The sequence below is a fragment of the Condylura cristata genome, unplaced genomic scaffold (assembly GCF_000260355.1).
Source record: "Condylura cristata isolate star-nosed mole 26May11 unplaced genomic scaffold, ConCri1.0 scaffold00003, whole genome shotgun sequence".
In the NCBI taxonomy this organism is placed as follows: Eukaryota; Metazoa; Chordata; class Mammalia; order Eulipotyphla; family Talpidae; genus Condylura; species Condylura cristata.
Genome location: NW_004567104.1, coordinates 73,213,766 through 73,226,170, shown reverse-complemented (window position 1 = coordinate 73,226,170; position 12,405 = coordinate 73,213,766). Strand labels below are relative to the sequence as shown.

The 12,405-nt window shown below is 60.6% G+C and overlaps 1 protein-coding gene across 1 annotated transcript in view; it reads right to left on the bottom strand.

The window, feature by feature from the left end:
- The window catches only part of ITSN1 (intersectin 1 (SH3 domain protein)), a 118,328-nt gene that overhangs the window by 21,035 nt on the left and 84,888 nt on the right, over nucleotides 1–12,405 (bottom strand). The gene's annotated exons all lie outside the window — the stretch shown is intronic.

The window sequence follows — 12,405 nt, the reverse complement described above, 5'->3', positions numbered from 1 at the left end:
GGCTCCTGCAGGCCTTCGCACACCGCCCACACCCTGCCCCAGGGCCCAGGGAAAGCTGTGCCACTGCAATGCGCTCCACAGGAGGGCGCCGCACTCGCTGCTGCTTGCTTCGCTGGCTTTATGGGGGAACCTGTTGGCCCCAATGTCAGCTTTATCTGCAGAGCTTGCCCCAGGACAGTATGAGGAGGGCCTCGCCCACCTACTTCAGGCCTGTGGTCCCCCCCCACTTTATCAGGGGTCCTTTGTTTAACCCAGCAGCCACATGTGTGAAATAGATAGACAAGGAGGTGCGGGGGTGTTGGGGGCGGACCCCGCTGCCTGCCCGGCACTGGCTTCGCTCAGCCTCTTCTCCCCACCAGGGGGCGCAACGGAGCACAGTGTGAAAACCCTGCGGGGGACCAGCTGTGCTCCAGGCCTTGGGCAGCACCAGCAGCATCAGCGCGCTCTGATGGCTTGCTGGACATGCAAGTGCCCAGCTGGAGTGCAGTCCCCAAGCTTTCCAGAGGACGCGTTAGGCGCACTAAGGTTTGAGAAGCCAGCTGCTGACAGTTATGTGTTCCTCAGAGTCTGGCTTCCCGGAGAGGAAGCCCTATGACGAAATAGTCTGCGTGCTGGAAACTTCGGCAAAGGCAATACTCCCTCCAGGGCCGTGACAGCTCTCCAAAGCCTCCTATGCTAGAGACACTCTGCACCGGGCGATCCCAGCCCTATTTTGGCCAAATGCCCTTTCTAGAACTCTGTTGCTTCTCTCCCAGGACAGGTGGATGATGCCGGAAACAGCAGCAAGGAGGAGCCAGAATCATTGCCATGGTCCCCCCGAAGGGTCACACAGACCTCAGCAGGCCCAGAGCAGGCCAACTGGCTCCTTGGTCTGGGGATCAGAGGTCAGCCAAGGCCCCGGGGGCCCAGTGCCATGACCTAATGCTGGTTGTTTGGGGTTGAGAGCAGGGAGGGGCCTGAGCAACAGAGCATCTGTCCTTGCCTAAGTCACTCCCGAATCAGACAAGATGCCACGGTCCCAAGTTTCTGCCTTTCCTGATAGCGGAAACCATCACTGATCCCCCTTTTGATGACCTAGAAGAATGTAGTTGGGGGGGTCACCCAACTGTAGGTTGATCAGATGTATTCTAAGCTTTAGAACCTATAACCACATGCACCTCCAGACATGTGTTATTAAATTCCTTGCTTTTCCTTTGCCAAGTTCGATTACTTGTCCAGCTCAAGGACCCAGGCAGGCACAGGCTGATTTCCTTTGCACCCCACACATCTGCCCAGCCCAGACTTTGCTCAAAGCCAGGGCTGTCAGCCAAACGGAGGTCCCACAGCACAGAGAATAAACAAACGTTCATGAAGGTCTTGACCCAGCTGTTCTTCCTGCTCGGGGTGTGGCCTGTGTTTTACTAAAGCAACCGTGTCCACAAAGAACTCTCCAGAAGGATGGACGGCCAGACTCCCATGCAGACCTGCCGCATGCCCCACAGATGGGAGCAGAGTGATGTCACTGGGTTCTCAGTGGTTGTCACCAGGCACACTCTCGGGAAGACACATCCTGTCTTCCTGCCCCACTCCACCCCACCAAACTGTGCTGAGCCAAGGAGCCCTGTCAAGGGCAGGAAGCAGGGCCTCCCTGGTGGTACAACAGGGTAAAGCACCTCACTATGAAGCAATCCGCAGCCACTGCAGCAGGAGTTTGATCCCCAGCCAGGGAGTGACCCACAGGGCACAGCAGACCTCTCCTGTCTCCCCGCTGCTCCCCTCAGCAGTGTACTTCAGTCTATCTGCCTCTTCTGCTCCCCACTCTCTCGCTGATGAAGCCTCTCACCACCCCCAACCTGCACCTCCGGCCTGTACCCCACCTCTCCAGTACATAAATAAATAAACCTTGAAAAAAAAAATGGGGGGACGCAGAAAAAGCCCAGAGCCCCAGGAACTGGTGTAAACGCTCGCAATACAGTCTCCCCCGGGGCTTCCAAAGGCCTCCTTTCTGCAGGGCTCACAAACACCTCGGCAAGGAGACAAACGGGCTGGGAGGGTCAGCACCACGCCCCGCTTCCCAGTGTCCCTGAAGATCACAGTTCCCCTTGAAGCAAGATGCAGGACGAAAACATCCACCCCAAATGCATGAGTAGGGCGTTCACCTCACACACACCACACACGCTTCGCAGTTTTACAGGTTTCCCGGGTCCTTGGAAGCTTGTTGCTGGGTCTTATTCATTCTTTCAACAGTCTTCATCAAAGCCCTACCGCGAGCCTGGAGTCCAGCACTCTCTGTGCGGGATGCAGGGTGCTGGGGTTGAGAAGGAAGGGAGCAGACGCTTCCAGAGCACAGAGCCGATAGCCCTGGGGTCCTGGGTAGGGGGTGGCATCACCCCCCACAGGTGAGGGGCCTGCACAGGCTGGACCTGGTCCTGCCCCCCCAGGCCACAGCCCCTTCCCCTGGCTAAGTGTGCTCGTGCAGGCTGTGCCCACCAGCTGCAGGCTGAGCTAATGACTGTTGTCATCCTGATGAGAGGTGATTGCTGGACTGTGGCTGGCCGCCCCAGGATGACCTGTGACGCGCAGGACAGGCCCCGCCCTGCGAGCCAGCGGCAGCCCGCTGGGATCGGACACTGGCGGCAAGTGGCAGCCAGACGCAGCATGGCCTGCAGCATGGACGGTGCGAGGGGCCAGCGACACCCCTCGCGTGGCTGCGCAGTGCAAGGACGAAGAGGGGCCTGGCTGGGCTGGGTCTCAGCTCCTCTGAGCCCGAGTTTTACACGGTAAGGAAACTCAAACCGGAGGACGGCAGAAGTCCAGGGAAGATCTGGTCCGAGGATCCCAAGTGCTGGGGACATTGGGGGTGAGCTGGAGGCCTGCCGTGGGTGGGGGCCACCGACGGAGGCCACAGGGCCTCTGCAGCACCAGGTCAGGCCGTGGCTCCCGGGAGCTGGGCTTCTGCCTCAACATACTCCACAGCCACAGGCCCGGCTGGCAGCGCCGAGGCGGGGAGAGGCCCAGCCGGCGTGCAGGGCCCAGCCCGCGTGGGAAGCGAAGACGGGGGGGGGGACTGGCCTGAGTCCTGCCAGAGTGCTGGCTCGGGCTGTGTTTCCAGCCCTGAACCGGCCCATCAGACGCCCTTTAAGAAATCCTTGTGGGTGAGGGCCAGCCCAGGAGCCATTAAATACTGGAAAGGGGCACTTTGAACTCCAAAATGTCATTCCTGTGAAAATTTAATATGTAGAAAAACAAGAGAGCTTAAAAACTCCATTCTTCAGAGCAGGATAAATGGAAAAGGCAGTTCAAGTAAAAGTGTTTTCTTTAGGGGTGGAGCAACGGGGTCCTTCTCCCCTTTGGGAACCAGGATAAGCATGGCTGGCTGGCTCCCTTTCCTGGTGAAAAGTGAGACGGCCACAGGATGGCAAATCACTTTGCCTGGACACCTGGGACGAAGGTGCCCCTTGTAGCTGCTGGCCCTTCTCTCGCAGCTGAAATAACATTGCCAGTGCTGCAGGCGGTTCCAATGAGCCCCAATTACAGCCCACGTCAAATTCCTACTCTGTGCCGTCCCTTCTAATTCCGTGTCATGACACACATTTGCCAAACGGAGAGAGCCCCCCTGGAAAGGATTTGGGACTGGGGCCCTGAGAAAAGTGTGGAAAAACGTGATCCAAAAAAGGCCAGCTCTGTCCCCCGCCTCGGACAGTGACTTCATCAACAGCATACTCTAAACAAGCGGCTCCATTGCAAAAGTAACGCACGGCCCACGCTCGCCATGCCCGGTTTCAAGGACACAGAAGTATTTAGGATAAAAAATGAGCTTCTCCTTTGCAGAGCCCTCTGTCTACTGCCTTCCCCAACAGGACCACCAGTCTGAGAACGAGCCCCACATCCCCAGGAAGCTGGCCACAGAGCAAAGCAAATCAAAGGCCTTGTTCCGATTACGAACGAGCCAACATATACAGTACGTCGGTCAATAAATATTTATTAAGTTCTGGTGAAGTCCAAGAGACACAGAACCAGCGGGAAGATAGCTCTGTCCTCAGCGAAACCCACCGCTGTGGGAGCGGCTCAATGTGAAAACCAGATTTAACACAGGAAGTGTTCACGGCGCTCACATTCTCCAGCTAGCGGTGGGGCGGGCAGGCCCTGGGCGGAGAGGGGGAGCTGGACCCACGGGGGCGCACTGGGCAGAGCTTGCCCACGCCGGCCAGGGGCTCATTATGTTGGGGGGTCGGGTGAGCACTCAGGTGAGCAGAGGATACCCAGGTCTAGGGAAAAGCAGAGACGCTGTGGAGGATGAAGTGGCAAGGAGCAAGTTGGGGTGCTGGAGAGGCCAGGTGAGAGAGCGAGGGGTCCCCAGTGCGTGAAGCTGGGAGGGGCTTCCTCTTCTCTAGGGAAAAGGGGTACCAGTGACTCCAGACCCTGCAGCCCACGCCCCTGGCAGGACAGGACTCCTGAGTGGGTCCCGACTCATGTCCACACAGCAGGCATCCGGCTACACCGTGTTCTCCTGGAAAGTGGGTCCAGTGTGCCTGTCCGCCGCCTGTGCGGTTCACCTGGACAGACCTCAGGAAGGTGCTCCGGCCAGGTGCCTCCCCGCAGCTGGGGTCTGAACCCCTCATTCTCTAGGCCTGGCATCATGCTGTCGGGCTGGGACCCTGTGAGGAGGGAGGTGGGGCGGGTGGAGCGGGTCCGGGTCCGGGTCCGGACAGACACTCCCCTCCCAGACGCCGCCCCGGCACATTCTCACGGCTCGGGACCTCAGGCTGCAGGGCCCCACCACTGCAGCTCTGGGGGGCTGGAGGCCTGAGAGGTGGGGGACCCCACCCAGGCCCCAAGCTGGATGCCGGCCGCCTGGGCTCAGCCCCTCCCACTCCAGCCGGGCGGGGTGCCTTGCGGGGGGTGGGGCTGCCTCCCCAGGGGCTTCCACCCAGCTATGCTCCATCCCACCCCAGAAGCCCCGTCATGCGTGACCCTCCCCCGCCAGCGTGCCTCCTCCGGGAAGGGCCTGGACGGTCCAGGGCACAGGGCCAGGCATTCTGATGACGGTGAGAAAGGCAAAGCTGAATTACAGAGATCCACCCTGCCCTTGACCACAGCGAGGAATGCTACTTTAGAAACAAGGTGCTTTAAGCCAGGCCGGCCACTTGCCAGCTCTGTCCTGAGCAGTCGCCATAAGTAAACCCTTTGGGTGCACAGGACAGATCAGTGAGTTGGAGTAGAAAGAGCACCCCTCATTTTTATTGGAACCGCCGGCCCCCCACCCCACGCCCGCCGGAGGGGCCTGGAATGTTTTCCCGAGGAGGAATGCACACTGAGTTCATGAGGCAAATGTCGGGGCAACAGTGAGGGGTCGAAGCAGAAGAGGCTGCACCAGAAAGGGGGGGCGGTGCTTGGAACCCGGAAAACAGGCGAGGGAAAGAGAACAGGAAGTCAGGCAAGTTCCCGCTGGGTGTCCTCAGAAGCCAGGCTCGTGGGCTCCACGCCAAACCCCACCCGGCGGCTCCCGTCACTGTTCTCCACTGAAAGATGGGGAAACTGAGGCACAGGCACTATCACGTGGACGCCTCCGTTCACCAACGGCAGCGGCCAGGCGACCCCAGAGCTCCTGCCCTGTGGCCTGGCTGGGGGCGTGTGCAAGGCCCGGCAAGCAGCAGGCACGCGTGAGTCGGAGATCGGGGTGCAGGCTTGCTCTCCCGAGGCCTCCGTCTGTGCCGGCAGGTGAGAGCTTTCTCACAGAGCCCTTTGCACAAAACCACGGGTGACCCCCAAATCTCTTCTTAGGCGGCACCATCAGAGGGCGTCCGGCCACGCTCAGGACTTCTTTTCAGGCCCCGTCTCCAGGTTCAGCGACATCCTGCGGTCCTGGGTGTTGGGGCGTCAGCATAGGACAGGGGCAAAGTCCTGGGGGGCCGCTGGGGGGCCTGTCAAGGGAGCGTTCACTGGACAGAGGGGACTGTGTTTGGACTTTGGCTACTGCACTAGGGAGCTGCCTAGCAAGGAGCGGCTGAGGGCAGCGACCCCGAGCTCAGCTGCTCGTGAGAAGCATCCAGAGAGCTCTGGAAAAGGCTCGTGTCCCTGCCGGACCCCAGGAAAATCACAGCCAGCTCACCGGGTAGGGCTGGGGGGCCTGCCCAGCGCCAGGCACCTGATTGGGGCCGGGGCGGCGGTGGAGGGGAGACGGCCTGGCATCAGGACACCTGTGGAAAGGGACTGAGCGTCAGGGGCTTGCAGGCCCGGGCAGCCCAGCCTGAGTCCTGCACCACCTGTGTGAGGGATGCCAAGGTGCCAGGGGTGCCAGGGATGCTCTGCAGGGCTGGCCGCACCCCTCCTTGGCTGCCATGGCCATCTGCCCCTGGAGGTTCCACCGCCACCACCTGACTCCCCAACTCCAGGCTTTCGCTTCTCAACACCCTCATGCTACGGGTGGGGGCGGGGGTCAGAGACGTGGTGACCTCCGCCATCAGGAATAAAACCTGCGCTCCTGAGGGGGGTGGGAGAGGAGACCCACACCCGGCCCCAGTTTTTTTAAGAGAAGACCTGGGCGAGGATGTCCACACCTGCTCCTCTCCCAGCACATTCTGGAAGGCTTGTCCTTGGGCCTGGGACCGGAGGGCTCTGGTGGCCAGGCTGACTGACCCTGGGGCGACCCGGGGGACCCCACCCGGAACCGGGGGCTGGCAGAGTCCTGGTGGTGCGAAGGGCACACGTGCCTCTCAGCCCAGCCCAGCCTTCCCGTCCGGGTCTTTCCCCGCTGGCCTGCGCGCGCCAACGTGGCCAACCCACCCGCTGGACAGCTGCGCTGCGCCGCGGTTGCAGCCACGCTCAGCGGCCGCGGGCGCCCGGGTCTCTGCTCCCGCGGCTGCTGTTCCCGCAGGGGAGCTGGGCAAGCGAAGGCCGAGCCGAGTGGGCGCCGCAGAGGACCGCGGGGAAGATCCTGGGACGAGGCGGGGTCGCGCTGTGTGGCCGGCGGGCGCCCCTCGCCGGGAGGGCGGGTGGGGCGCAGCAGGGAAGGCGACTCTGCGGGGGGCCGCTGGGGCGGGTGGGCCTGGGCACGAGTCCTGGCTGCCACCGACACCCCCGGGGGAGGCCTTGACCCCCGGGGGAGGCCTTGATCCGATGCATCTAGGCCTTGGGGCCGGCTGCCTCAGGGGCTTACGTCTGCTGGGGAGACGGGGGTATCCCAGTGGGGTGCAGGCGCCTCCATCTGCATGCTGCCTTCATGGGGTGGGGGTGGGGAGGTCGTCGAGGCCCTAGAGGGGAGGTTCTGGTTGCCAAGGTGCCAGTGCCTGAACCCGGCACCGCCCCCTGCCGGGCGCGCAGCACACCCCAGCCTGCGGCCACGTGACCTCCTCCGGTGTGGGGGGCAGGCTCCGTGCGCTCCTCCGCTTGCCCCTCACTTCCTCCGCAGAGTGGGCCCAGGAGGCCGGTGAGACCAGGAAGCCTTGTCCATCGTGAGGTTCCGAGGGTGCTCAGGGGCCAGGTGGGAAGCCAGGAGGCCACAGAAGACCTCGCTGGGGTCAGCTCAGTGACTGAGGTGGCAGAAAGACCCAGAAAGAAGGCCAGGTGGGGGTGCTGGAGACCACCGGCTCCAGAGGGGTCCGGCCCGCGTCTCCCCTTCTTTAGGCTCCACTCGCCTCCCACAGCCGGGAGAGGCGGTGGCCTGCGGACAGAACGCAGCTTGGTGCTGGAGAGGTGAGGTCTGTCCGTGGGCAGCCGAGGGCGGGGGAGGCCGGGGAGGCGGGGGAGGCTGCCCGGGCTGTGACTGCGCCCCCGCACTAACTAGCAGCTGACCCAGATAAGCACAGAGGAAGAGAGGGGCGGGGGGCTGCTGCGTGGGCCGCAGGGAGAGCGGGCCAGGCGGCCCTTGGCCTCACGGAGCAAGTGGCTTTGGGTCTGCGCTCCAGGAGCCCCGGCCCAGCGTGACTGTCCGGAGCGCGGCGAGGTGTCACTACGGCCGCCTGCGGAGTGGGCAGGTGGCAGGTGTGGCGCAGAGGGTGAAGGCTGGCGGCCGCCGCAGGAACTCAGCCGGCCCCCGGGCCTCTGCGGTCCCGGCCCCCGGTTTAGACCGCGCTCATCTCTGCAGTCGGATCTCCACCAGCGGCTCCCTGAGGCGCCTTCCCAGGCCCCCTCCGCTCGGCCCTCGGTCACCTCTGGTCCCCCCATCACTGGCTGACATGATTTCGCTCACCCCTCCGCTGTCCCCCGCAGGGCAGGCATCTCACGCTCTGCCAGTGGCTTCCACTGAGCTCAGTCATGACCCTGCCGGGAGGTGGGGGGACAGGAGCCGCCCGCGGGCTGGGCCCCCCTGACCTCACCAGTTATCCAGAGCCTGTGACACCTCTGGCGGGGGGTGGGCAGTAGGCAGGGAGGGACAGCTGGCAGACCGCCTTCTCCCCCGAGGGTGGGGTGGGGTGGAGTCCCACTGCAGGCCCCACTCCTGAGGGTTCAGACCAGCACGTGGGGGCTCAGAACACCAAGGTAACCCCAGAGAGGAGGGGGGCCCCACTGCCGGAGGCCCTCAGACAGCAGAGGTGTCCAATGTGGCGGGGACCTGGGGATGTAGGCTGTGGGCAGGAGAGGCTCGGCCTCCCAGAGCCTCTAAGCAGTGCTGGGGTGAGTGGGGGTGACTCTCCAGCCGGGCTGCGCGAGTGGGGCTGGACTCTGGTCTCTGCTGGCGCGGCCTCAAGGCCTCGGGGTGCAGTGACGAGGACGGCAGGCACCCCGGGAGTCCGTGGCGGGTTTTCTGTGCAGTTTTGCGTGGGCCGTTCACAGACAGGGCTCTTCAGAGTCTTGAACATTCCATCTGCTCTGCTGGCTGTTCCGCCTGCCAGCCGCATAAAGCACAGGGCAGCTCTCACATCCAAGGACCAGGCAGTGGTTGGTGTTCGGGTGTCACTGCACGCACGTGTCGGGGGGCCTGGGGCCACTTGCTCCACAGAGGCGGGCCTCCTGCACGTGCAGAGAAGGGGGTGCTGATTTGTGCACAAGTGAGAGGTTGGAAAGTTTTAAAGGAAGCTGCCCAGTCTCTCTCTGAAACCCCAATGTGCAAAAGCGTTTTTTTCTGAAGTTTTTAAAGCACACAGCCCACGTGCTCTCTGGGCTCAGTGCAAGAACACGGAAGCCATGGCGTGCACTCGTGAAGCCCACCGACCAGCTGGAACAGGGGGTCCCCAGAAAATGGGGAGGTTCCAGGTTCCCTGCCCCACCCAGAAGGAGGGTGGAGCTGAGCAGAGAAGAGAAGAGTGTGGAGAAGAAGGAAGCAGGATGGAGGCCAGAAGGTGACCTGGGGGGCCACAGGGAGCAGAGACACGTGAAGAAACTGCATTTGCTTCTTGGCCCTGGACTGGTTGAGGGCGACGTGGGTGAGAGACCCGCGGGGAGGTGACTGTGACAGCGTTTATCTTGATTTTGATTGTGCTCTTTTCTTCCAGACCTGTGTGGCCATGTCTGACCGCTTGGTATGGGTCCCGGCCAGAAGGTGCTTTCCCGGCCACTCTGGTGGCTTTCAGGCCTTGCTCTGGGCCAGTCCCTTTGGGTGGACTTTTACCCACGAGGGGACGGGTGACGACTTCAGTTGTTTGATTTAGAAACTATGTTCATTGTCTTTCCTGTATTGCACTCATTGCATTCAAGTTCCTTTCCATTAAAGCTCTTATGTCTTATCATGATGCGGCGGATGGCAGAACCTATTTAGAGCAGACAGGTTTGGGGGTTCAGGGTGCCCTCTCTGCCCTGTAACACAGCCACAAACGCCTCATCTCCTAGTGCCAGTGATAACAAGGTAATGCCTGTGGTGGCAAATGAGGGCAACGTGACTGAGCGACCAGGAGCACAATGCGGTTAAGTGACTCATCCCATCACACAAGGCCTAAGCAGCTGAGCTGGGATTTGAACTCCTGCTCTGAACAGCTGCCCTGTGAGGCTTCCTCACCTAGAGGCAGTGGGGACAGCTCTGGGACCCAGACTGCCTCTAAGTGGCCTCCAGAAAAATGAAATGTTCCAAACATTTAAGAGAAACGGGGTAACCTGGAGATGAGCTGTGTCTTACCTACACGTGTTCTCCCAGCAGGCGCCGGGGGAGAAGCATGGGAAGCCTGCTGCACGCATTCTCAGGGGCCCGGCGTGAGGCCGTCCCTGGCAGCCTGTGTCTCTGCAGCTCTACTGTGGTGGGGGGAGGAAGACGGACGGTTGAGCCGCCTCTTGAGCACACATGCAAGGCTCAAGGGGGTGAGACTGTTCCCGCCAGCCCCAAAGGGCGAGGGGCCAAGCCCCGCTGTGAGCGAGCCCCGGGGGGCAGAGAAACTGACCTTCATCATTCCTCGGGCTTACTTGGGTCAGCCGCCGCTGCCCCCGTGGGGGGGAGCGGCACAGAGGCCCTGGCATAGGGGGGCTGTTCTCAAACAGCAGTGAGAGCAGACGCGGGGGTCTCGAGCTGCCTCGGGGATATCCCTCCGACCCAGGCTCCCAGGGTCCCGGCGACAGCACCCAGGGCCGGCGCCTTCTCCAGGACCCTCCTCGACCCAGCAATCCGGACTGTCCTTGCACACCCTGCCCCATAGGGGGCTTCCCCCCTTCTTGAAGATGCAACAAATGGAGCCATCGGCGTGACTGCGGGTGATGGGCTGCGTGGGTCACACGGGGGAAACGGCTTCCGGGATGAACAACGGCAGCTCCGAGCTCCCCTCCCTTTCTGGGGTCAGCCGGGCCAAGGACATGGGGTCCCTCCAGCTTTGAGAGACAGGACGACTGGGTCAAAGAAGTGTCACTTCCTATTTTGAGGCCTGAACATCACTCCGCTGCTAAAGCCAAGCAGATGTGGAAGCTGCAGCTGTAAGCCCGGCTAGAATCTTCTCTCCAGTGACATTTATGTGCTCTCTGGCTGTGGCCTGACTTCTCCCTTTCACCCTCTGTTGCCAAGATACTGAGGTAGGCACTGGAATCACCTGAACATCCCTGCCCCCACCCAGCACCTCTCACCACACCCAGCCTGTTGACAACATATAACGAGACGGTAACTTCTAGAAGGGGGCAAAATTAAGAGCAGGCTGCACTCACAACACCTCAGCTGCCAATTCTCATTTCTTTCTTTCTTTTTTTTTTTTTAACAAATAAAACCTTCTACTTTGGTGAATCAAGTCCTATCATCTAAAACGCCTCAGGAGTTTGCAATATAAAGAATGGAATGTTCCGGAGACTGGAGGGATCCCCCTGCCGTGCAGTAACTGCACCCCAGGAACCAGTCTAGCAGGCCGGTTTTTCATGCTGACATTCTCAAAGGGCCCAAGAAAAACCTGGCTAATGTGAACTAGTCCCATAAAGATATCATGATCTTTGCCCTTAATTTGTTCCCTGCCCCAACTGATCCAAAGTATCAGACATCTTGAAGAAGGGGCTCTTTTCTGTCCATTTTGGAGACCCTTGACATTCCATGGAGTTTTCATTAAAATTCTCTTGGTTATTTTTGGAAATGAAAAGAATGAGCTGGTTTAACTATTACTTTGCTAGGAGAAAAAAAGAAAAAATGAACATTTACTTTCTCTCAGAAGTGATTTTCACCTGCTAGGAAGCCAGACTGACTCATTTGAACGTCAGACCTCACTTCCCACGGAGGTCTGGCTGGGGGCTCTCCGGGCCGCCCTGGCACCCCATTCCTTAGCTGCCTCCTTCGACAAACGACTGAGACTCCAGGGGACGCCCTTCCACAATACCGGGGCTGTGGGGATGCTCTGGAGGGTGGGCACGCAGACATCCTGGTTTCCTCCCAGCTGAGGGCATCTGTGCTTCCCATCAGGCACCTCACCCACACGGTAGCAGGTGTCCTGAGCGCTACCTATGTATGAGGTTGAACTGCATGAAGCTACTGTTTTATAAGACACAGGAATACCAGAAGTTTCCTCTGGTTAAACCCTCTCCTGGGGGTGGGGTGGGTCCGAAGCTGGTGTTACCAGGTTTTTCTTGTGATGGAGTCAAAGAAGGCGTCAGGTAGCCAGTGCTACGGGGGTCACCGCATGCTACGGGGGACCGCGTTGCGGGGCTCCTGTCCCCAGAAAGGGTGGACAGGCCCGTGCAGGAAATGGTGTGATGATGTGCATCTTCACGGAGGACTGAATCCTTCCTTAGACCAGCTTCCGCCCCGACGCAGAGGCCGCCACCCTGTGTCCCTGCATCTCCAGGCCCTGCTCTGCCTCTCAGGGAGGCCACTGGCCCTGGAAAGCCATTGAGAGCTGCCACGTGGAGGTGACCTCCCCTGTCCGCTTGGCCATATGCGACCCGAGCAAGGCTGTGCTCAGGGCTCAGCTGCAAGCAGGTTCACAGACAAATCAGCAATTGTGAAATTAAGTGATTTGATGACCGGTTATATTTAATAAAGCTTTAAGGAAAAAAACCACCCGATGGCTTTAAACTCTGGGACCACGGGAGACA